The sequence below is a fragment of the Arachis hypogaea genome, chromosome 15 (genome assembly GCF_003086295.3).
Source record: "Arachis hypogaea cultivar Tifrunner chromosome 15, arahy.Tifrunner.gnm2.J5K5, whole genome shotgun sequence".
NCBI lineage: Eukaryota > Viridiplantae > Streptophyta > Magnoliopsida > Fabales > Fabaceae > Arachis > Arachis hypogaea.
Window position 1 is genome coordinate 78178324 of NC_092050.1, and position 24413 is coordinate 78202736.

Below are 24413 nucleotides of genomic sequence, written 5' to 3' on the forward strand. Positions count from 1 at the left end.
CAATAGGAAAATGAATATGAGTTAAGTAAAATGTGCATTTAGGATTGTATATGAGTGAAAAGTCTGAAAAGAAGAAATCACAATCCAAAATGTAATTGAATGCAAGTTAAATAGAAAAATTAACATCATGCCTTGGTTAGAATGTTAAAAGAAAGTGAAAGAAAAGCAAAAAAAAAAGAAGTTTTGAAAAGGTTAGGTTGGTTAGAGTTAAAATTAGTGAGTTAGTGAAAAATGGGTTAAAGTAAGAGGCATAATGAAAACAGTCCAAGTAACAAGTAATCACAGGTAGAAGCTATAGGTAACTCATATTCAAACAAGTAAAACAGTTTGATATTAATTCAAATAGAGATAAAGAAAGCAAAAATAGGAATCAAACATCAAAATTGCAGTTTATGAACCAGGAGATCAAAGAAAATAAGAATGCGCGCCTAAGCATTCATGAATTGGTTTGGTGAAATTATAGGAAAGCACAGTTGAAAATGCCAAAACCAAGACATGAACAGAAATATTTTATAGAAATTTGGGCAGCATTCTGGCTAAAATAGGACTTTCCCAGAAAATAAACAGCAATCAAGCAGTTCATATGAATCCAAATTAAAGCTTGCAATTACATATACGGAATATAAACATGAAAGTTCAATGTAAAGAGCAGCAAATGCAGGAAAGTACAGCATATGAACATGAACACAGCAACAGCAGAATTGCAGATTTGATAAAACAGAGATAAGAACAGTGCAAATAAATAGACCTAAATCCGCTAACCACATCCTAGGCTACCTAACAACCTAAAATCCACTACAACATGCATATCTAACTATCCTAACATGAACATAAATGGAAAAATAAGAATAAACTACGAACGGAGAAAAGGGATTGCGTGTTGCGAAACCTAGTAGGCGTAAGAAAGGGGTTGGGGTTGGGGGGTAGTGGAAGTGGCGTTCGGCACGACGGCTGGCGGTGGTGCTGTAGTGGGGTTGCGGTTCAGAGGCAGGGAGGGGAGAAGAGGGGGTGGTTAATGGGGTAAGAGGGGAAGGGAGGGAGAGAAAGGGGTTGGTGGTGCTGGTGGGTCGCGGCGGGTACGAACGGCGGCGGTGGGTGGTGGGCGGTGGCGGAGGAGGAGGGAGAAAGAAGAAAGAGGAAGAAAGAAGGGGGAAGGAGGGAGGGTGGTAGGTGGCGGCGGCGTGCGGGTAGTCGGCGGCGTCTGGGTGGTGGCGCGGTGGTGGCTGGTTGGTGGTGGTTGAGGGTTGGGGGAGAAGAGAAGGAGTAGAAGAGTTGGGGGGTGTCACGATTGATGGGGTTTCGCGTGACTGGGGGTTATATTTTTGAATCCACGGGGCCGCGTGGGGGACGCGGTCGCGTGGCTGGAGTGAAAAAGGTGGTTGACACGATCGCGCGGAGGGCAGAAAGAGTAAATGACGCGATCGCGTGGGGCACGCGATCGCGTGGAGGGGGTAAAAGAAGGGATGACGCCATCGCATGGGGCATGCGATCGCGTTGCTGGAAATTGTGCTAAACGCACGAATCCAGCATCGTTCCAGTGCAACTCTCTGTCTCCTTTTTGGGATTTGTGCAATCCATGCGACGCGATCGCGTCGCTCACGCGGTCGTGTGGGATTGGTTGTGTGCATGGGACGCCATCGCATGGGGCATGCAATCGCGTCGCTGGAAATTGTGCTAAACGCACGAATCCAGCGTCGTTCCAGTGCAACTCTCTGTCTCCTTTTTGGGATTTGTGCAATCCATGCGACGCGATCGCGTCGCTCACGCGGTCGTGTGGGATTGGTTGTGTGCATGGGACCCGATCGCATGGGGCATGCGATCGCGTGGGCCATTTTGTGCTAGACGCACAATGGCCGCACGATTCCAGCCCAACTCTCTGGACGTTGGATCCTTACGCCGATTTCCAGGTCACGCAGCCGCGTAGATGACGCAGTCGCGTGGAAAGTGTAGCTCGCCATTTGACGCGATCGCATGGGGCATGCGGTCGCGTCGCGCACCTTTTTTTTTATATGCAGAATGCGGAATACAATATGCAGAATGCAGTGCTTAATGTGAATGCTATGCATGATTCCAAGTTCAATAAAATAAAATAAAATTCAAAAACAAACAAAACTAAATAAAATTAAAATTGCAAAAGAAACGATCATACCACGGTGGGTTGTCTCCCACCTAGCACTTTTAGTTAAAGTCCTTAAGTTGGACATTTGAAGAGCTTCCTATTATAGTGGCTTGTGTTTAAATTCATCCAGAAATCTCTACCAGTGCTTGGAATGCCAATAGCCTCCGGGGTCCCAAACTAGGCATGTAAAGCTTCTGAGCGGCTTCAAACAGATTTTCAGGCTCCCGGGGTGACGAATGTCAGAATAGATTCCAGGATCCCAAGCCTTGTTTTTAAATCTGCCCCCGTCTTGATCTATATTTTTCCATTCGGGCGGTTTAGAAAGTAGATTCTCGCCATAGTGACCAAATGTTTTCCGAGATCCATTCAATTGGGCTTGAATCCAATCCGTGCACTTCAAGTTGAAGCGTGGAACCTTATTGAACCTTGTACACCAGCTCTAAACACGAGCCATTTCCCTCTTACTCTTAAAGCCGCAGAGAGCTCTAAGCTGGCCATTTATTTCAAGTAAACCATATTCAAGTGAATAAGTAAAGTTAAAATTTAAGGATTGTACCCACTTGAAGCTTGTATTAGGTGGTAATGGCCTTGGGGAAGGTGTTTCTGGTGGTTCTGCAAGTTCTACTCCCTTGTGCTCTTCTGTGAATTCCTCCACTTCCTTGTAAGGTTCTTCAAATGCATCTAAGTCCTGGTCAAAGTCTTCTATGTCTTCCTCATCACTTGAGTCATAGATTGGAGGTTGAGAGAAATCTACCCCTGCATCATCTTCGTATTCACTTGGGGAAGATTCTTTGATCTCAGAGAATTCACTTGTGGATGCAAGTTCATTACTAAGAGAGCTTGACTTGCGACTATCATCATCAAGGGAATTTGTGTCCTGGGTTATTCCGTCTAGTTCTTCATAAACGACTTGCCTTGGGGATTGTGCAATATCCTCCTTAGCATCAACTGTAACGTCCTTGACGGAGTTCTCCTTAGCTCTGGATTCCCATGGAGGTTCAGCATCTCCTAGATCTTCAACCAACTCTTCTTCTTGTACAATGACAGCTTCTTCCACTTGTTCTAGTATGAATTCATGCTTTGTCTTGTCCACTAGAGTTTCTAGTGTCTCCTTCATGATACGCTCTTCATTAGATTGTCCACATGGGGCTGTGGTTGGTCCTTGAATGTTCGCGCGTCTAGAAGCTAATTGAATTACTGCTTGCTCCAGTTGTCGAATGGTTGTTTGAAGTTTATTTACTGTTGCCTTGAGCCGAACCTCTGATTCTCTGGGTGATGGATTTGGATATGAAACATAGGGAAGTGGTGGTGCTTGGGAATGAGTGGATTGGAACTGGGGTGGGAAAGGATTATACGGTGGCGAATGGTGAAAAGAAGCTTGTGAGTGTGGTGGTTCGAGGTTATGTCGAGAGGATGGTCTACAGGCACGGGGTGGGGCTTGTTGGTAGTTACAAGGTTGTCCACCATATCTATCAGCTGGGTATGCATTGTAGAATGGTCGTTGTCCATGATATCTTGGAGGGTGTTGTTGCCTGAAGGGTTGATTAGATCCTCTTGGCTCCATCCATCCTTGATTGATTTGACCTTGATGCATATTCCTGCTGCAACTTCTATTTCCTTCAACAAAGTTAGAACCAAACTCAAAGCGAGAGGGGTGAGAGTCCATAGTAGCAAATAAAAATAAAAAGGAGAAACAAAAATAAATAAATAAGCAAAAGAAAAATATTTACAATAACCAATTATATGGAACACGTTAGCAGTTCCCTGGCAACGGCGCCATTTTGACGAGAGGAACTTTTGTGTGGTCTAGAAATTTACGGATAGATCCTCGTTGCAAGTATAGTTTCTAAACCTTCAAAGTCCTTTCATACAAACGTTTTGGTTGTCACAAGTAACAAACCCCTTAAAATTGATAACCGAGTATTTAACCTTGGGTCGTCTTCTCAAGGAACTGCAGGGAAGTATGTTCTTATTATTTGGTTATGGAGATTGTAAAATTGGGGCTTCAAGAATGAGGGACGAGTAATTGGATGACAAGTAAATTAAATGGAAATTAAAATAAATAAATAACTGTAAAGCAAACTTTTGGCAAGATATGAGAAATTAGAGGTCCTATCCTAGCTATCCTTATCAATGATGATGATGGTTGAATCCTAATTCCACTTTGTTAACCTTTACTACGATAAAGGAAGGTCAAGGGATTAATTGGTTTGATCTTCGAATCCTATTTAATTCCTAAGAAAAGATTGGGATTATGGAAGTTCAATGCAATTAACAAAGATAACAATTATCAATTATGCTGTTGAATTGGATAACTCCTAAGTTACTGATTTCTTAACCAAGACCAAAAGGAGAAAAATAAATCTACTTGGAATAAAAATGTCTTCAGAGTAAAAGTAACAATAGCATGAATAAGAGTAATTGATATTAAACTGAAATACCTCAAATAACATTAATAAAAGAGTAATCTGTAACAGGAAAGGATTCATAAGATAGCTTGCAAAAGTAAATAAAAGGAGTATTGAACCTGATCAAAAGAGATAATCCTGTAAGTGAATAAAAATCCTAAATCTAAATCCTAACCCTAAAGAGAGAGAGAATCTCTCTCTAGACTAAATCTAATTCATGGAAAGTAAAAATTGGCGAGCTCTCCCTGAATGGATGCATTCCCTCACTTCATAACCTCTGGTCTATGCCTTCTGGACTTGGATTTGGGCTAAAAAGGGCTTCAGAAATTGCTGGGAGCGTTTTCTGCAATTTCTGGTACGTGGCCTCTGTCACGCGTCCGCGTGGGTCACACGGTCGCGTCATTCGGAGCTTTTCTTGCCACGCGGTCACGTCAGTCATGCGACCGCGTCATATTCGTTCTGCTTAAGGCACGCAGTCGCGTGAGCCATGCGGCCGCGTCGCTGCTTCTTTGCGCTTGGCATGCGTCCGCGTCGCCCATGCGATCGCGTGGATGCCAGTTTCTTCAGAAGCTCCATTTTGTGCTTTCCTTATATTTTTGTATGTTTCCTTTCCATCCTTTAAGTCATTCCTACCTTAGAAGATCTGAAAACTACTCAACACACTAATCACGGCATCGAATGGAATTAAAGGTGATTAAAATAATTAATTTAAAAGCATAGGAAACATGTTTTTCACATACATCACATAATAAGGAAGGGAAAGTAAAACCATGCAATTAACATGAATAAGGGGGTGAAGGATTGTATAAATCACTCAAATTAAGCACAAAATATATCATAAAATATGGGTTTATCACTGTCCTGATTACTGTTTATTTTTCGGGAACATCCAATTTTAGCCGGAATACTGCCCAATTTTCTGTAAACTGTTTTGTTTCCATTCATGTCTTGGTTTTGGCACTTTGAACTCTGCTTTACTCTGCTTTTACCAAACCAGTTCATGAATACCAGGGCAAGCTTTCTTATTCTTTTTGATTTCCTGGTTCATAATCTGCATTTTTGATGTTTAGCTTCCAATTTTTGATTCATCATCAACCTAATTCCCTTGTTTGGATACGAGTTAACTGTAGCTTCTAATTGAGAATGCTTGTTACTTAGAAAATGATCATCATGCCACTTACTCTAACCCACTTTTTACTAATTCACTAATTTTAACTTCCTAAACTCTTTTTTCATTCCTAACCAACCTAACCTTTCAAAACATCACTTCTGGTTTTTCACTATTCTCTTTAACTTTCTAACCAAGGCATGATGATAATTTTTCCTAATTAACATGATTTCTAATACATTTTGGATTGTTAATTTTTCTTCTCGGACTTTTAACTCCTATTCAATCCTTAATGCACATTTACTTAACTCATTTTCATTACTCCACTGCTCCTTTGCCACTATATGCTTATTTTGTGATTTGCATACTTGTTTTTCTGTTTTTATTATATCCTGGTTTTCTATTTTTCAGGATGTCTGACACCCAAAGAAAAGGAAAGGGAAAGGCAACAACTGGCAAACGGAAAAGAGGAGAATCCTCCATGTCCATCCGGGACATCATGCATGATGACTCCTAGCGGGAGAAACACTTTACCCCGCAGGAGAAGGCTGACCAGCTACTCCCTGCTACTGATCCCATTAAGTTTGCAAACCGATACTACGAGCTGCATTATCTGGTGTTTGCAACCTCCAGGAACCTGTACTTTGAGAGGACTCTGAAGATCGCAGAAGAACTCCAGCAATACACCTCTGATCAGATCAAACAAAGAGCCTGGTTCTTCCTGGAGAGAAACCTGACTGAGGTCAATGCATCTTGGGTAAGGGAATTTTACTGCAATTACTTCAAAACTTCCCTTGATGCAGTACACCTAAGAGGGAAGCAGATACTGATCACTGAAGAGGCCATATAGGATGTTCTGAAGCTCCTGCCTAAATCCGATCAGCCAGATGGTTATCAAAAGGCTGAGGAGGATATGCGCTTCATGAAGTTTGACTGGGATGCCGTCAAGGCAAGGATAGCCCTTGACCCGACTGTTCCATGGGTCATGGGTCAGAACACCACCATGCCTAAGGGAATCAAGCGGGCATGCTTAAATGATGAGGCTCGGCTATGGCATCAGATCCTAAGAAATTTTATTATGCCGAGTACTCACGAGACGGAGCTACCTGCCGCTGTGATTGATGGGAAAATTTGTAAAACGAACGAATTCCAAACACCTAAAACTCACCGGCAAGTATACAGGGTCGCATCAGGTAGTAAAACTCACTTAGAGTGAGGTCGATCCCACAGGGATTGATGGATCAAGCAATTTTAGTGGGTGATTAGTTTAGTCAAGCTAACATTGAAGTGAATCGTGTGAAATTGTAGCCAACAGATAGTAAATGACAATGAATTTAAAGTTGCAGAATGTAAATTGGCAAGTAACTTAAAGAGCAAGAAATGTAAATTGCAAGAATCTTAAATTGTAAGAAAAGTAAATTGCGTGAAAAGTAGAGGGGGCTGGGTGCAGGGAAATTAAAGAAAGTAATAGATCAAGCAACTGGAAATTTAAATTGCAGGAAAGTGTAAATGTGCAGGAAATTAAACCAAGCTAAATGTGAACAGAAATGTGAAATTGCAAAATGCAGGAGAGGAAATTGAAGAGGAATGAAACAGAAATTAAAAATGCTTGAAGATTTAAAAATAGAAAATGACTGGTGCTAAATTGCAGCAATTAAAAGAATGTTGAAGATCTCAGGGGTGAAAGAAACTAGAAAACAAGTCTAATTCTCAAATCCTTCCTTGATCCAACAAGAGAAAAGTTGCAGAAAATTAAAATAGAGATTGCTGAAGAAGTAAAGAGAACTTGTAGATAGAGAATGAAAATAGAATTCCTTCCACTCTCAATCCAAGATTTAAAACAAAAATGAAAATTAAAGAGAGAGTTCTCTAATCCTACTACTCCCTAGTGGAGCTAACCTTTAATGCTCTCTATTAGAGCCAACCTCCTTCCCCCTAGTGAAATGAAACTAATGCCTTTATATAGGCTTTTACAAAATGAAAATGAAAAATGAAAACAATATTTACAAAAAAAAAATTCCTAATCTAACTTCTCTGTGTGCCTTTGAATCATGTGGGCTTTGTTTGCTTTGGAGTGGAATTGGGTTGAAGATGGATCCAGATGGTTGCTCTTGGACTTGGGAAGAAATCCGTTTGCAATTTGGACTGTTGGTGCTTCACATTTGAGTCAATATTTGAGGTAAACGTTGACTCAAACGTCTTCGTGAAGGATTTATGTAGAACGGCCATTTTGCTATCATTGGCATTTGAGTCCAAGTTTGAGGCCCAACCTGGACGCAAACGTTGACACTTGTTGCACATCAAGTCTTGGGATGCTACTTTGTCCGCTTGTCAACGTTGCCAATTTCATACCCACTATAGACTATTATCTATGGTTGGAAAGCTCTGAATGTCAGCTTTCTAACCCAATTGGAATCACCTCAATTGGACATCTACAACTCAAGTTATGCTCCTTTGAAGAGGACAGGGTCGCTGGCTTTGGTGTGCAACGTTTGAGGCGACGTTTGCCTCAAACGTGGTCGAAAACGCCAGATTTTGGAGGCTCAAACGCATTGTCCACCCCATACTATTATATATTGTTGGAAATTCCTGAATGTCTACTTTCCAATGCCATTGGGAGCGCATAGTTTGGAGCTTCACAGCTCGAGTTATACTCCATCGAAGGTGCAGAGGTCAGTTGGCCTCACTGCAGGTTGACACCATGTTCGTTTATGCACATTTCGGGGCAGTTTTCTCCCTCAATTTTAGTATCCACCATGCAGTGCCATATATGCTTGGAAATCTCTCGATTCCTACTTTTCATTGCTTTTTGAATCACCTCATTTGGAGCTCTCTAGCTTAAGTTATTCATGTTGGAAGTATACCCCTTCAGGCTGTGAGGAGCAACGTTTGACCTCAAATTTGAGGTAAACGTTGGCGCAAACTTGGCATGCATCCAGGGTGAAATTGTGCTCTTCCTCACGTTTGAGTCCAAGTTTGAGGCAAACTTGAGCTCAAACGTGAATTTCTTTCTTTGCTCTTTGCCATTCCCTTTTTCTTCAACCTTCTTCCAAACCTCTTTCTACCTATCATCAATCAACAATTGCATCAAAGCTGTGCTATAATCATGAGAGTTCTTCTTCTTCTTGAAATTCAAGTGATTATGGTACAAAAATTCATGAAAATGCATCAATTTACTCATGGTTGATTGAATCTAAGGAAAACATGAAATTCTACCCAAATGGCTTACTTATGGCTCAAGAAAGTGCATAAAACCTATTAAAAAAACAAAGAAAAAGCATAGAAAAATATGACATGATGACATGTCATCACAACACCACACTTAAACCTTGCTTGTCCCCAAGCAAGAAAATAATCATGCAATAGAGATTGACAATCCAAGGTAAGAAGAATAGCAACGCAATGTTCATGGTAAGCTAGTTTTCTATGCATGCTACAATCACAAAAGAAATGTAAATGATTGATGCTTCTATTTAGCTCATTTTATGAAATATTTTCTTTATGTTTCTTTCTTGAAGCAAGCTTTTGATTTTTCTTATTAGCTTCTCCTTTTGAATGCTTTTCCCCACGAGTTAATAATAAAGCTACGATTCTAAATGCTTTGTTTTCAAGTATTACCACTTGATACATAAGCACCACAAGCATTTGAATTAGAGGACTTCATTAAGCTCATTTATTTCTTTTCTTTACTCTCTAATCATTGATGCTCAGAACCTTGAGCTTTGAGGGAGTGCTTTTGCACTTGAGCCTAGCCTTGACTTCTAAGTGTTGTGTTTTCAAGCATTTGGCTTGATACATAAACACCACAAGTACTTAACAATATAATTATCATTGGTACTCAGAGCCTTCAGCTTTCTCATTCTTTCCCTTTTTCTTTTCTTGCTTTATTTTACATTTGCTTCTTCAAGGTTTTCATGATTTTAAAAGATTTCACAAAACGTGCTAGATGAAAACTTCAATTAAATAAAATCTAATGTAATTAAGCAACAATCAAACATACTAGCTTTCCAATACTTTTATGCACATGCTAAATTCTTCTTTAATTCCTTGTTTGTTTATGATCATGATACTTTATTGCTTTTGAATTCACAAAACTCAAGTTGGTAATCATAATGACACACATCATGTTGCAATTTAGAAATCAAACTATGCCTTTTCATACACACATGAATATAGAGAAGGTAAAGACAATCATGCAGTTTATAGTGCTTGAAACAAATGAGAGGAAAAGGAACTTTACAACCTTGTAGTTCATCTTCTCTATTGTTGTCATTTTCCTCCCATTCTCCTCCTTCCCATACCAACTCAGAATGCTTGCTCATCCTCAAGCAACTATTAGAACCGTGGCTATGGGGCTAAGATGGATTATGAATGTCTTACACAATGAAATGTTAGTAACACATGTGTTTCAAGCAAGAAAAATTAAAGATATGAGGGCACAGAGAAACAGAGACATTATTTTTGCAAATATAAGTTGGTGTGCATGATACATTGCATAAAAGTATAAGTGGCACACCAAACTTAGTGTGACACTTTCTCTTGGAATTGATGCAAGCATCCAGTAAAGATTGGAAGCAAATTTTTTGTTGCATAGCAACACCAAACTTAGAATGCAACCATATGTCAATTTATTGAAATTTAAACTAAACAGACAGAGAAAATGAACTAGACAAAAAAATGAAATGTTACCCAAGGTTGGTTGCCTCCCAACAAGCGCTCTTTTAGTGTCATTAGCTTGACATGTCATTATTCACTTTCTTCCTCTTCTTCCTTGTGTGAAGTAGCTGATCAACACCAACTTGTCGATCATGTGGTGGGGGCATGCATCCAGAAGATTCATGAAGCGCTCCCAATACACATAAAGAGTCTCTGATTTGCCTTGAATATGCAGAAAATTTTCTTCTTCAGTCTATCAGTAACTTCAACTGGAAAGTATTTTTCCAAGAATTCTCTCCTAAGCGTATCCCAGTTAGTAACAACTGCTTCAGGTTGGGTGAAGTACCACTCCCTCACCTTTCCCTCGAGAGAAAACGGGAAGGCGGTTAACAGAATAGAAGTCTCATCTGCACCATGACGCCTAACAGTAGAACAGGCTGTCTGAAAATCCATGAGGTGCTTGATAGGCTCCTGAGCAGGTAAGCCATGAAACTTGGGTATTAGGTTGATTAACGCAGTCTTCAGTTCAAAATCTAGAGCCAGATTTGGGTGACGCGCTTGATACGGTTGCAGTGTAAAGTCTGGAGCGCCTGCTTCCTGGAGAGTAATCCTTCTGGGCTCTGCCATATTACCTGCACGTAAATCAACAGAATCAATAGAAAAAGAACTTGTTTCTTCCTCAGATGCCACTTCAGATTTGCCTTCAGAAGAGACTGGTGAATTGGTAGTAACCACTTCACCACCCTCAGAGGCTAACCGACGCTGAGCTCGCCTAATACGTGAAATAGTTCTTTCAATTTCAGGATCAAACGCGGCTAAGCTCGGATCAAGTAGCGAACGCGTCATTCAATGAAAGAAACATACAGCTCATGGAAATAAAATAAAATAAAAAATGCAGAAATTGAGAAATTAAAAATATTTACACCAACTAATAATTTAGCACGCTATTGCAACTCCCCGGCAACGGTGCCAAAAATTGACGAGGCGAAAATTAGCCAATTAAGTATTTTTGATAAGAACGGTGTTGCAAGTACAGTTCTTAACCAACAAAAATCCACTTATCAATTTAGAAAGAGTTGTCACGAAATTAGAATGAAAATACTGGGAGTAAGAATCCCAGGTCGTCTCCCAATGAGTTGAAAAAAGAGTGTTATTTTATTAGTAAGGAGTTTTCCGATGAATTTTAATAGTTGAAGAGCAGAAAATTAAATGATGGTAAATTAAAGCAATGTGAATTAAAAGAGATTTATATATTCAAAATAAAAAGCCTTGACCGGGGGAAGATTAATTGGAAGTTCTATCCTTGTTGGATTTTCCCAAGTGTAGTATCAAGAGGTTGTTATTTTCACTTAGTTAACCTTTACTAAATAAAGGAAAGTCAAGTGATTGAGCTAACTCTTATTCACAAGTCCTAATCCTCTCCCTTGGGAAGGATTAGCGTTAGTTCCTAGAGAGTTAGCCAACAAATTCCAATTTAACTAATCTCTTGAGCATTCCAACTCAAGGGTCTCCTTTTAATCAAACCCCAAGTCAAGATGGGAGTCTACTTCATTGACATGAATATAACGTTCATAGAAATATAAGAAGAAGACATGATAAATTAAATAAAATAGGAATTAAAAATTAATTAAAAGTAAAAATAGTTTTTTGCATTAATAAATCCCAAAATACAACATCCTTATCTGAACAGGGTTAATAAGTAATCAAAAGAGTAAAGGAATAAGAAAGCAAACTAGAATAATAGCAACTTCAACGGAGGTAGTGACTCTTGTCAATATACAAAGCAAAAACATAAAACTAGAAATCTATGAGTGTGTAGAAAACCTAGAGGAAGAGTGATTTCTCTCTAAGATTCCAATCTAAACTAAAACTATGTGAATGAGAATGTGTGTTGAGTCTCTGCTTGTCCCTTGGCTCTAGTCTGTGTTTTTGGGCCAGAAACTGGGTCCAAATATGGCCCAAAATCGCCCCCAGCATTTTCTGTGATTTCTAAAGGTAGCGCATGTCACGCGTACGCGTAAGTCACGCATACGCGTCGCTTGTCTTCTGTGCTAGTCACGCGCACGCGTCATCGTGCAAACTCCAATTCACGCGCACGTGTGAGCCATGCGTGCGCGTCACTCCTCGCTGGTTGTCTCCTTTATTTCTTGTGCTCCTTCCATTTACGCAAGCTTCCTCTCCATCCTCTAAGCCATTCCTGTCCTATAAGGCCTAAAAACACTTAACGCACAGATCACGGCATCGAATGATAAAAAGAGGAATTAAAACTACACAATTTAAAGCCTTAGGAAGCAAGTTTTTAATCATAGAATAAAACTAGGAAGGAATTGTAAAATCATGCAAATTGTATGAATAAGTGTGCAAAGACTTGATAAAATCACTCAATTAATCATAAGATAAACCATAAAATAGTAGTTTATCACCATTCTATACGGCGCAATCATTACTGATCTGGCTCCCGGCACCAATTCAATCACAAATTCAATCTCCTTTTGAGGTGAGAATTCAGGAATATCCTCCGGGAACACCTCTGGAAAGTCTCTAACCACCAGAATCTGATCTAAGTTCTGGGCATCACCCAATGCATTAGCATCCAACAGAATATAGCCCTGACACTCCTTCCCACTACAATGCACCATTATAGAGTTCAGGTAATACCCCATAGCTACCACTGCTCCATTCTCTCCTTCTGGCATAAACCGAATTGTCCGTTCAAAGCAATCAAACAAAACCTGATTTTTTGACAACCAATCAAACCCCAAAATCATTTCCAGCCCCACCATTGGTAAACAGATCAAATCATGCACAAAACCTCTACCCTCAAGCTTGAAACCTACTTGTCTACAACCTGACCTAGTCATAACTGTCTGATGCGGAGTATGAACATGCAAATCAAAAGGTAACTCTGACACTTTCAAACTTAATTCCTCAACTTTAGCAAATGAAATAAATGAATGTGAAGCTCCAGTATCATATAATGCAACTAAGGACTTATCACCAATTAGACATATACCTCTCATCAACGGATCTGCCTTAGAAGCATCCTTGGCATTCACAGTAAAGACTCGACCTTGATGCTGACTCTGGCCCACATTTTGGTTCCTCCCACGAGTGCAATCCCTTGCAATGTGGCTAGGCAACCCACAACTGAAGCAACCACCTAAACCAATTTTGCATGAGTCATAAGGATGAAAACACCTACAACGTACACAAGTTAAATCCGGAGAATTCTTACTCTGATTTCCTCTCCCCCGCATATTAAAACTGAGTCTGAGTGTTCTTCCTAAAACCTCCTTGACCTTGAGGCACATATCCTCCTCTCTTGAAGCTTCCCTCTCGGATGAAAATACTTGCCACGCCCCCGACTAGAGCTCCCTTTATGAGTTTCCTTGGATGCCGCCATAGTCTTCACATATTCTTCCACCACTCTCGCCTTGTTCACCAAGTCAGAGAAGACACGGATTTTCATAGGCGCCACAGAAGTCATAATACTATCCTTTAAACCCCTCTGGTACTTAATGCACTTCCAGCTCTCATATGTCTCCGGGGCACCTTGACATACCCTAGAGAACCTACAGAGTTCCTCAAACTTGTTGGTGTAATCTGCCACAGACATGGAACCTTGCTTCAGCTGCATCAATTCCATCTCCTTTGCTTCCCTTGCAGACTCAGGGAAATACTTCTTACAGAAGGCCGCTTGGAATACCTCCCATGGAGTGTCGGTGTTTTGAAGTTGTAGCAAGCGACACTCTGCTTGCCACCAGGGCTGGGCCTCTCCCGCTAGCTGATAAGCGGCAAACTCAACATATTGATTGAGGGGAACATGCTGTGCCTGTAAAGCACGCTCCATAGCCTGGAACCAGTGATCCGCTTCAGTAGGATTAGTGGATCCTCGGAAAGTGGGCGGATGAACCTTGAGAAATGTCGCCAAGGTTATCGGAACTCCTCCCGTGTTATCGTCATTTCCCTCAGCATTATCATTGGCATTTCCTTCTCCGTTCCTATTGCCATTCCCCGCCGGTTGGCCTAACCTCTGCACAGCTTGCAGAGTCGCAGCAGCATTCGCTTCCATGATGTTCGCTAAGTTAGCCATGGCTGCCATAAACTCGGCATGGTTATCAGCTGGTTGCTCATTCCTACTTTCCCATGTACGTGTTTGACCTCGCCCGCGAGTGGCCATTAGGGTTCCTGTCTACACCAAACAATCGATATCAAGGTGATCAGTCTCAATATCAAAACCCTAGTGCTTCAATTATCCCAAACAGGTACTCACAAACAATCATGCTATGCAATATCAAGTAGATAACCTAATAGCATCAAAGAAAAGACACACAGAGTATGCAATGAAGCACAATCGGTCTATCCCTCAGGCTCATGAGGACGAACCGCTCTGATACCACTAAATGTAACACCCTGATTAGCCTAAGATTTACCTCGCGTCGTAAAGCAAAGGTTAACCAAAGATTACGACAGTTCTAAAGCTCATACGTATAATATATAGAAACAATAATATAATCTAGAAGCCCGATGAAAGATATAGCTCAAAATAGGCTTTCAAAAGGTCAAAACATACTAACAAAGCTACTAGCTTAAGGCACAAGAAACAGATAAGATACAACAAAATATAAGTATATAATGTCATAGGAAACTAGCCTCGACTCGCGGAGTTTAAGCTGGCTAGCCATATACAGGTATACAGAACCATACAATGAAAACAGCTTATACAAGTTTTGTTCTCTCAAACGTAAGCCTCTAGGCAAAACAAAATACAAAAGAAAGATGTATAAACAAGATAAACTAAAAAGACTCCAAAAGAATCCAAGAACCTCCGCTTCTGCCACCAGCCAAAGCAACTCACCGAGGTGGGTTGCGACCTGCATCTGAAAAACACAAGAAAGATATGGTATGAGAACCGGGGGTTCTCAATATGGTAACAGTGCCTAGTGATGTAGGATATAAGACCCCGGGACGCCAAAGGCAATCCTAAGCTCCATATCCATCACAAGATTCAAACTTACGCATTCTAAAACAAATGAGCATAATTATATAAAACCTTAACATAATTAAACGGGGTACTCTATCTTAGGGGAATACTATTCTAACGAAACACCGCTGTCCCAGAGCCTTCACCAACCTATCCTCCATGCGATCCCATCGCCACCGCCTTTCGAACCTCCTCAATCCCAGTAGAAAGCACAATTAATAACAATGCAAGTAATTCACAAGTAAAAGCATACAAGGCAAGTAGATCAGGTAAGCAAATAGGCATGTTATTCAATTAGGCATACAATTACAAGTCCGCAAAGCAAACAAACAGATAGAAAATGCATATGATAAATGCCTGCACTACTGGCTGTGATATCACATTGTCAGTTCAACTGCCAACCCGACACATCTCCATGGAGACGTCGCCCTTCGGATTTCTCATATGGGAACCCCCGAGATATAGTGCTCGGATCACTGTCTAGGTACCGGCGCCTGCACGCTCTATAGATCCGAAGGGATGCGTGCGGGATACTCTTGCCTCAGACCTCACATCTCAACGTAAGCGGGATTAACCACCGTCCTTACGCCACCACCGCTACCTCGACAGGAGGGATTAACCACCGTCCCTGTCGGGCGCATAGCGTCTCATAATCTCAGTAAAATTATTATTTCAGTGGTTTTCAAAAAAACATTTTCAGTATACAGAGATTGATCATCTCAATCCGAGTCCTCGATTCATCTCAACCACTGTCCATTCATAACTCAGTTTCCAAATATCAAAAGTTCATCATTCCTCATCTTATATATCAATCATCCTTCACCTAACGTCAAACCATTCTCAGCACGCCGAAACCTAGGCCTCCGTTTTCTAATTTATCATAAAATCATGTACTAGAACCCTTAAGTTATATCCCATGTTCTATTACTCAAAACTAGGCCCAAAAGTCTTAAAATGGTGTTATAGAAGCTTACAACCGAGTTGGGAAGGTAGAATAGTTGAAAAACAAGAAAAATTTGAGAAACAGGACGTGTGCAGCCGCATAGTGGTCTGTGCGTGTGCACGCCCAGGTGGCAAAACTTACAGAATCTGTTCACTCGCACAACCTGTGCCAGCACCCCTAACAGACTGGCCTTCCCAACGTGTGCGTCCGCACAGACCTGTGCGTCCGCACAGGTTGAAATTATTCGCTAGATATGTGCGCGCACAAGCTGTGCTAGCGCTGCAAACAGAACGCACTTCCCTGCCTGTGCGTGCTCACAGGTGTGTGCGTCCGCACAGGTCAAATTTTTCGCAGGGTGTGCATCCGCAACTTTGCAAAATTTCATATTTTTAACGCCAAATTTGAATGATCATAACTTCCTCCACAAAATTCCAAATTTCATAAACTTTATATCGATTTAAAGGATTTTCAAAGATCTTTAATTCTAGACAAGTTTCATCAATTTTTTATAATTGAGGAAAAAGTTATGAGCGAACAAATTTCACCAAAAACCCCATTTTACCAAACTTCACAATTTACAAAATTTCTTACCATACACGTTCCAATTCATACCAAACCATTCAAAAACTCCATCTTTCATCAAATTTGACCTGTTGTGCCCTAATACACCAATATTACCACATTTCCCTTCACATTTCATCATCTTCAACCTCAACACCAATATATCACAATTTTACAACCATAATGCCAATTCATCAAATCCAACATCACTTATATCATCATTATGCCTTTTCAATTTACACAATCAATCATCATTATCATATTACCATCACTCCTCATACTCAAGCCCAAAAATCATTAATTCATCATAAATCACCACATATCATCATTTAACAACTCAACAACCATTTAAATTCAAACCTATCCTATAGGGCACTAGCCTAAATGTCCATGAATATTATATACTACATAGAGGAAACTGAAACCATACCTTGGCCGATTCCCTATATGCTCCAAAACTCCAATTTAACCCAAACAAGCTCGCAACCACAATCCAAGCTTTCAATTACACTCCAATAAGCACAATTAAGTTCCAAAAGCTCCCAAAGTCACGATAATCAAACTATATATGCATAAATCATCACAAATCAACCTAGGGTTTAGTGGCTCTTACCTTTTCCAACAGATTTGATAGCAAAAATCCAATGCTAAGCAAGGATTAGAGCAAACCTAAACATCCAAAATCACAAAAACTTACTTAATCTAAAACCCTAGAAACCCAAAATTTAGAGGAGAAGAACTGATGGGATTTTGAGCTTTCCTTACAAGTTTCTTATATGGGTTTTGTAGAGCTTTTCACGAGAAACGCGTAGCCACAAACGGTGCGGCGATCGAACCTCCGTAGCTCAAGATATGAGCTAAGGACGAAGATGGTGAATAGTGTTTCTTCTTCCCCTCCTCCCCCTTTCTATTTCTGAAGTGTGTGTGTGTTTAGTGGAGTTGTGGCTGGTCTGGTTCACTTAAAGAGCCTTTTATATGTTGAGCTTGGGCCCAACTTGGGTCCGGTCCAACCCGTTAGCATTTTTAGTCCGTTTGGCCCAACTTCAGGCTAAACCTTTAAAATTAACGCCCAGTTTTCCATTTCTAATGTTTTTCTAAGGTTTTTGACAGTTCTCACTTTTTCTTGTGTGGTACCGGGTAGACTTGAACCAGTATCGCAGTTTTTCACGGTTTTTCGCAGAAAGCACATTTTCTGACTCAGAAAGACCTACTGAGTCCGAAAATCACCCTTAAATCCTCAAATTCTCACTCTAAACTTTCAGAATTTAATTTGGGCAATATTAATTACTTAATTAACCGGTTAATTTGTTGCGGTTCTTATAGAGAACGCCACGCTCTCTTGCGACGCGCACGCATACAAGACCCTTACGCGTCAGGGACGAATTTTTAAAGACCCACGCATACGCGTGCATGACGCGTACGCGTGGGTGTAATTGGCGCTCGTTTACAAAGAGAGCGCTACGTTGGCTTAGTGAGCGTTTTTGGGAAAATTCAAAATTGGAATTGAAGTTTTGCAACCGACGCGCACGCGTACATGACGCACACACGTCGATGGAGAATCTGGAAAGAAGCACGCGAACGCGTGGGTGGTGCTGAAGCCTGGAATTGACATTTTGTCACATGGCGCGAATGTAACGCTCATTAAACGAACACTATCAAGGACGTGCACATGTGATTGTGGCGTGCGAGCATGGCTGAGGCTGAAGACAATGACGACACGCACGCGTATTTGACGCGCACGCGTATTTGACGCGCACGCGTATTTGACGCGCACGCGTCGATGTGCAAAAATGCAAGGGACGCACCAAGGTGGGTTGCGACCTGCATCTGAGAAACACAACAGAGATATGGTATGAGAACCAGAGGTTCTCAGTATGGTAATAGTGCCCAGGGATGTAGGATATAAGACCTCGGGACGCCAAAGGCAGTCCTAGACTCCATATCCATCACAAGAATTCAAGCATAAAGCATTCTAAAACAAATAAGCATACATATGTAAATCTTAACATAAAATAAATAGGGTACTCTATCTTAAGGGATTTCTTTTCTAACCAAACACTGCTGTCCCACAGTCTTCACCAACCGATTCTCCATGCGATCTCATCGCCACCACCTTCCGAACCTCCTCAATCTCAATGGAAATCACAAATAATTACAATGCAAGTGAATCGCAAGTAAAAGCATATAAGGCAAGTAGATCAAGTAAGCAAATAGGCATGTTAATCAATTAGGCATACAGTTACAAGTCGGCAAAGCAAACAAACCGATAGAAAATGCACATGATGAATGCCTGCCTTATCAGCTGTGATATCACATTGTCGATTCAACTGCCAACCTGACACATCTCCATGGAGATGTTTCCTTTCGGAATTCATAATGGAAACCCCCGAGATATCGTGCTCGGATCATCGTCCCGGATATAGTGCCAGCACACTATAGTGATTCCGAAAGGATGCGAGCTGGATACTATTGCCATAGACCTCACATCTCAACGCAAGCGGGACGAACCACCGTCCTTACGCCGCCGCCGCTACCTCGACAGGCAGGATTCAACCGCCATTCCTGCCGGGCGCATAGTGTATCATAATCTCAATATAACATAATAGTGCAGTGGTTTCTTAGAAAACAGCTTTAATACGTCAGTGATTCCTCATCACCCATTCAATTCCTCGACTCATCTCAACCACGGTCAAGTCACATTTTTGTTCCAAACTCAACAGTTCCTCAATCCTCATCTCACACATCAACCATTCATCACCTAACATCAAACCATCATCAGCATGCCAGAAACCTAGGCCTCTATTTTCTATGTTTTCCAAATAATATCATCTAAAACCCTTAGATTCTTTCCCAGTGTTTTAAATGTCTAAAACTAGGCCCAAGAGTCCTAAAATGGTGTTATAGAAGCTTACAACCTTGTTGGGAAGGTAGAATAGTTGAAAGCAAAGGAAAATTTGAGAAACAGGGCATGTGCGTATGCACAGGGGTGTACGCGCGCACGCTCTGGAGAGCTTTAAAACGTGTGCGTAGGCATAGGAGTGTGCGTACGCACAGGTGCCAAAATTCGCAATGCCTGTTCACTCGCACAACCTGTGCTAGTGCCCCCAACAGACTAGCCTTCCCAACGTGTGCGTGTGCACAGGGCTGTGCGTACACACAAGTTGCATTTTCTCCTTGGTGTGTGTGCGCACAAGCCGTGCTAGCGTCGCAAGTAGACTGCCTGCCTCTGCGTGTGTGTACACACAGGTTGAAATTCTCGCAAAGGTGTGCGTGCGCACATACCAGAAAAAAATTCTGCAATTTTGCAGAAGTTCAGATTTTCAACACCAAGGTTGAATGATCATAACTTACTCTACAAAATTCCAAATTTTACAAACTTTATATCAAATTAAAGGGTTTTCAATAAGCTTTAATTTCAAATAAATCCCAACCAATTTTGAAAACTGAGGCAAAATTTATAATCGAACAAAGTTCACCAAAATTCCTGTTTTACTCAAATTTCACATATACTCAAATTTACCAATTTATCAAGCCACATCCAACTAGATCAATACCAAACCCCCCATTTACAACACAATTTACCTTCTAGGGTTGCCAATCACCATTCTCAACTATCCACATCAAATATATGATTCTAAAATCCATCCTCCACCAATACATTCACCAATCATTACCTCATCTCTATCAATTCATATAATCACTCTCATTCATACTTTAAATCCATATCTAACAATATACAATCATTAAAAATCATCAATCATCATATCTCAACATCATTAATTCTCAACATAACGATATCATTTCAACATACAACATCAACCAACCATCATCAACAACCACATAAATCCAAACCTATCCTATAGGTCACTAGCCTAAGTGTCCATAAATATTATATACTAAATAGAGAAAATCGAAACCATTCCTTGGCCGATTTCCTATATGCACCAAGACTCAAAATGAGCACAAGCAAGCTCTCAATTCCAAACCAAGCTTTCAATTCCACTTCAACAAGCACCAATATGTTCCAATAGCTCCCAAACTCACAATAATAAAGCTATATACATATAAATCCCCACAAATCAACCTAGGGTTCAATATAAACATAATCTCACAAAGGTTAAAGAGGTCTTACATTTCCCAATAGCTTTGGAAGCCAAAACCCAATGGTAAGCAAGGATTAGAGTGAACCTAAACATCAAAAATCACAAAAACTCACTTAATCCCAAAGCCCTAAAAACCGAAAATTTGGAGAGAAGAACTGAGAGGGATCCAAGATTTTGTTACCAGTTTCTTATATGGGTTTTGTAGAGCTCTTCACAAGGAACGCGTAGCCGTAAACGGTGTGGCGATCGGAGCTCTGTAGCTCAAGATATGATCTTGAGAAGATTGAAGTAAATAGTGCTCTAGGGCTCTCTTCTTTCCCTTCTCTTTCAGCTGGGTGTGTGTGTGTGTTTAATGGTGTTGTTGCTTCTTGGGTTCATTAAATGAACCTTATATATGTTGGGCTTGGGTCCAACTTGGGCCCGATCCAACTCGTTAGTGTTTTTAACCCGTTTGGCCCAACTTCGGGCCAAACCTTTAAAATTAATGCCCGTTTTTCAACTTCTAATATATCTCTAAGGTTTTTGACGGTTTTCACTTTTCTCGTGTGGTACCGGGCAGACTTGAACCAGTTCAACCGGTTCGACTACTGATTCACGGTTTTTCACGGTTTTTCGCAAAAAACACATTTTCTAACTCAGAAAGACCTACTGAGTCCAAAAATCACCTTTAAATCCTGAAATTCTCTCTCTAACTTTTTGGAGTCTACTTTGGGGCAATATAATCACTTAATTAACCGGTTGATTAGTTGCGGTTCTTACAAGCTCCATGAGAAGATAGATCGATATGAGCGGCATAACAAACGCCGATTTGCTTACTTTAAGAAGCTTTGGGGTTGTACTAACCCGCCTACGAAAGAGTCAGACATTTCCACATCCGCTTCGGACCACAGTGAAGCTAGCACTCCGGGCACGGATGATGGAGGTGGCGACCTCAATCCCACTTTGCGTATCACTAGTGGCACAGAGGACCGTGCAAACTTTTAAGTGTGGAGAGGTCGGTCAACAACTTGCGTAGGTAACATCCTTTTTCTTTTCAACACTCATGATTGTGATTTTTCTTTCATTAGTAGGATAGATTTCATGGTTAGTTTTTGTATTTGAACACTTTTTGCATGATAGGACTACTTGGTTAGGGTGATAACTTCTTTTCCAAGAAATCATCTTTAGGGCACCCTACCAATTTAAAAAATTTTTTGTGTCTACCTTGCTTGAAGGATTTATTCTGGAACATGGTTTTTAAGCTAAGAACACAAGCATGTGATTTTTGAGCCTAATTGTGTGGTTACATCTTATAACCACTTATTTCCATTCTTGTGTGCATTGTTCTCTTTCTATGATTGTGATCTTTGATTAGTTTGATTCTTTATGTCTATTATTCCAGGTATGAATGCATATATATGATTGAGGCCATCATTTCATTTAGCTCACTTACCCAAATAGCCTACCTTTCATCAACCATTGTTAGCTAACTTTGAGCCTATTTTAACCCCTTTATTCTTAATTTTAGCACATTACAAGCCTTAAAGCGGAAAACAATAAAGGACCTTTATTTGGATCTTTGATTAGCTTAGGCTAGTGAGTGTGTATCATCCAAGTGTGGGGAAACTTGGGACATTGGTTGAGGTAAAAGTATGTTTTGTATTTTCATTGAAGATCTTGGGAATTGGGTACATACTCATGTATTAAGTGTTAAACCATATGCATTGATGCTCTTGTATATATTTTTAGTTGAAAAAAAAAAGAAAAAAATATAGAAATATATATATATATAAATAGAAAGAAAAGAAAAAGAAAAAGAACGAAATAAAAAAGGGGACAAAATGCCCCAAAGTAAGGTTCAATAATAATCAACGCATATGTGTTGTGATAAAAAGAAAGAATGCATGAGTTTATGAAAGAGTAAAGAATGGGTAGTTAGGCTTGTTCTAGATTTTTATAGGTTGTGTATAGGTTAGGTGGGAAGCTTATGTTAATCAAAGATTCAAATTTTGAGCTCACTTATCTATATATAACCCTACCTTGACCCTAACCCCATTACAACCTAAGAAAAGACCTCATGATATATGTATGCATGCATTGAATAATTGTTGATTGTTAGATGAAAAACAATTCTTAGAAAGCATGATTAGAGGAGGACTAAGTGAATCAATCCTAAACACTTGAGTGACTAGAGTGCAAACACTTCTAGTGAGGGTTTGATACTCAAATCCTTGTTCCCGGCTTTCATGAGCTTTCTTCACACAAGTTATGTACACTCCACTTTGATGCTTGAATTGGTAGAATTATGAATTACTTGTCATTTTGGCCCTATGTGTTCATATATATATTCTTGGAAGTTAATTCACCTTTGACCAAGTAGGTAGATACATTTGCAATAGTTGCATGCATATAGATAAATTGCATATCAATAAACTCCTTCTCCTATGTTCTTTGGTCTTTTAATCTTTAGCATGAGGACATGCTTGGTTTAAGTGTGGGGAGATTTGATGCACCACTATTTCATGGTACATTTTGTGCTTAATTTAGTGGATTTTATCAACTTCTTTCACACTTATTCACATAAAATGCATAGTTTTGTGTTTCTTTCTTAATTTTGCTTATTGGTTGAAAACATGCTTTTTAGGTTCTAAATAAGCTATATTTTAATCTCCCTCTATTACCATTCGATGCCGTGATCTGTTTGTTGAGTGATTTCAGAGTTTATAGGGGCAAGAATGGTCTAGAAGAGGGAAAGGAAGCATGCATAAGTGGAAGGAGCATGAAAAATGGAGCTTTGGAGCATTGGCATCGACGCACACGCGTAGCCGATGCACATGCATGGGAGCTTAGATCTGGATTGGCGCACAAAAAGGGATGCATTCACGTGGCTGGGAAAAATCTCATCGATGCATACGCATAACTGACGCGTACGCGTGGATCATAAAACCCAGACGATGCGTACGCGTGACCCACATGTACGCGTGGTGCTCGGCACGTGACTTCTTTAATGAAATCGTGGCTGACAATTTCTGAGGAGCTCCAGGCCCAGTTTGAGCTAAATTTTGGAGGGAAAAGACCCAAGGGATCAAGGATTGAAGGGGGATACACACATTACACACTTTCTTAGCTAGTTTTTGAGTTTATGTTTCTAGAGAGAGAAACTCCAACTTCTCTCTAGCTTTTGGCTCTCTCAATTTCAATTTCACTTCGATCCCTTGGTTAGATCTGAATTTGATTCAATTTTACATTGCTCTAATTTGTACATCTCATTCTTCTACTCTCAATTTAGTGTTCTTGTTACTCTAGCATTGTAGATCTTGGATTTAGATCTTGTTACTTTGATTTCTATTGATGCATTGAGGAATTTCATGTTCATTGTTGTTAATTGCTTGATTGTTGCCAATTGCTTGTACTAGATAGCTTTAATTCAAATTCTCTTCTCAATTTCATGATGTCTTTCATTATTGCTCACCAAGTGCTTGAGAAAATGACAACTATAGCTATGGAGTAGATCTTCACTCATCGCTTGGGGGTTGGGTAATTGGAGACACT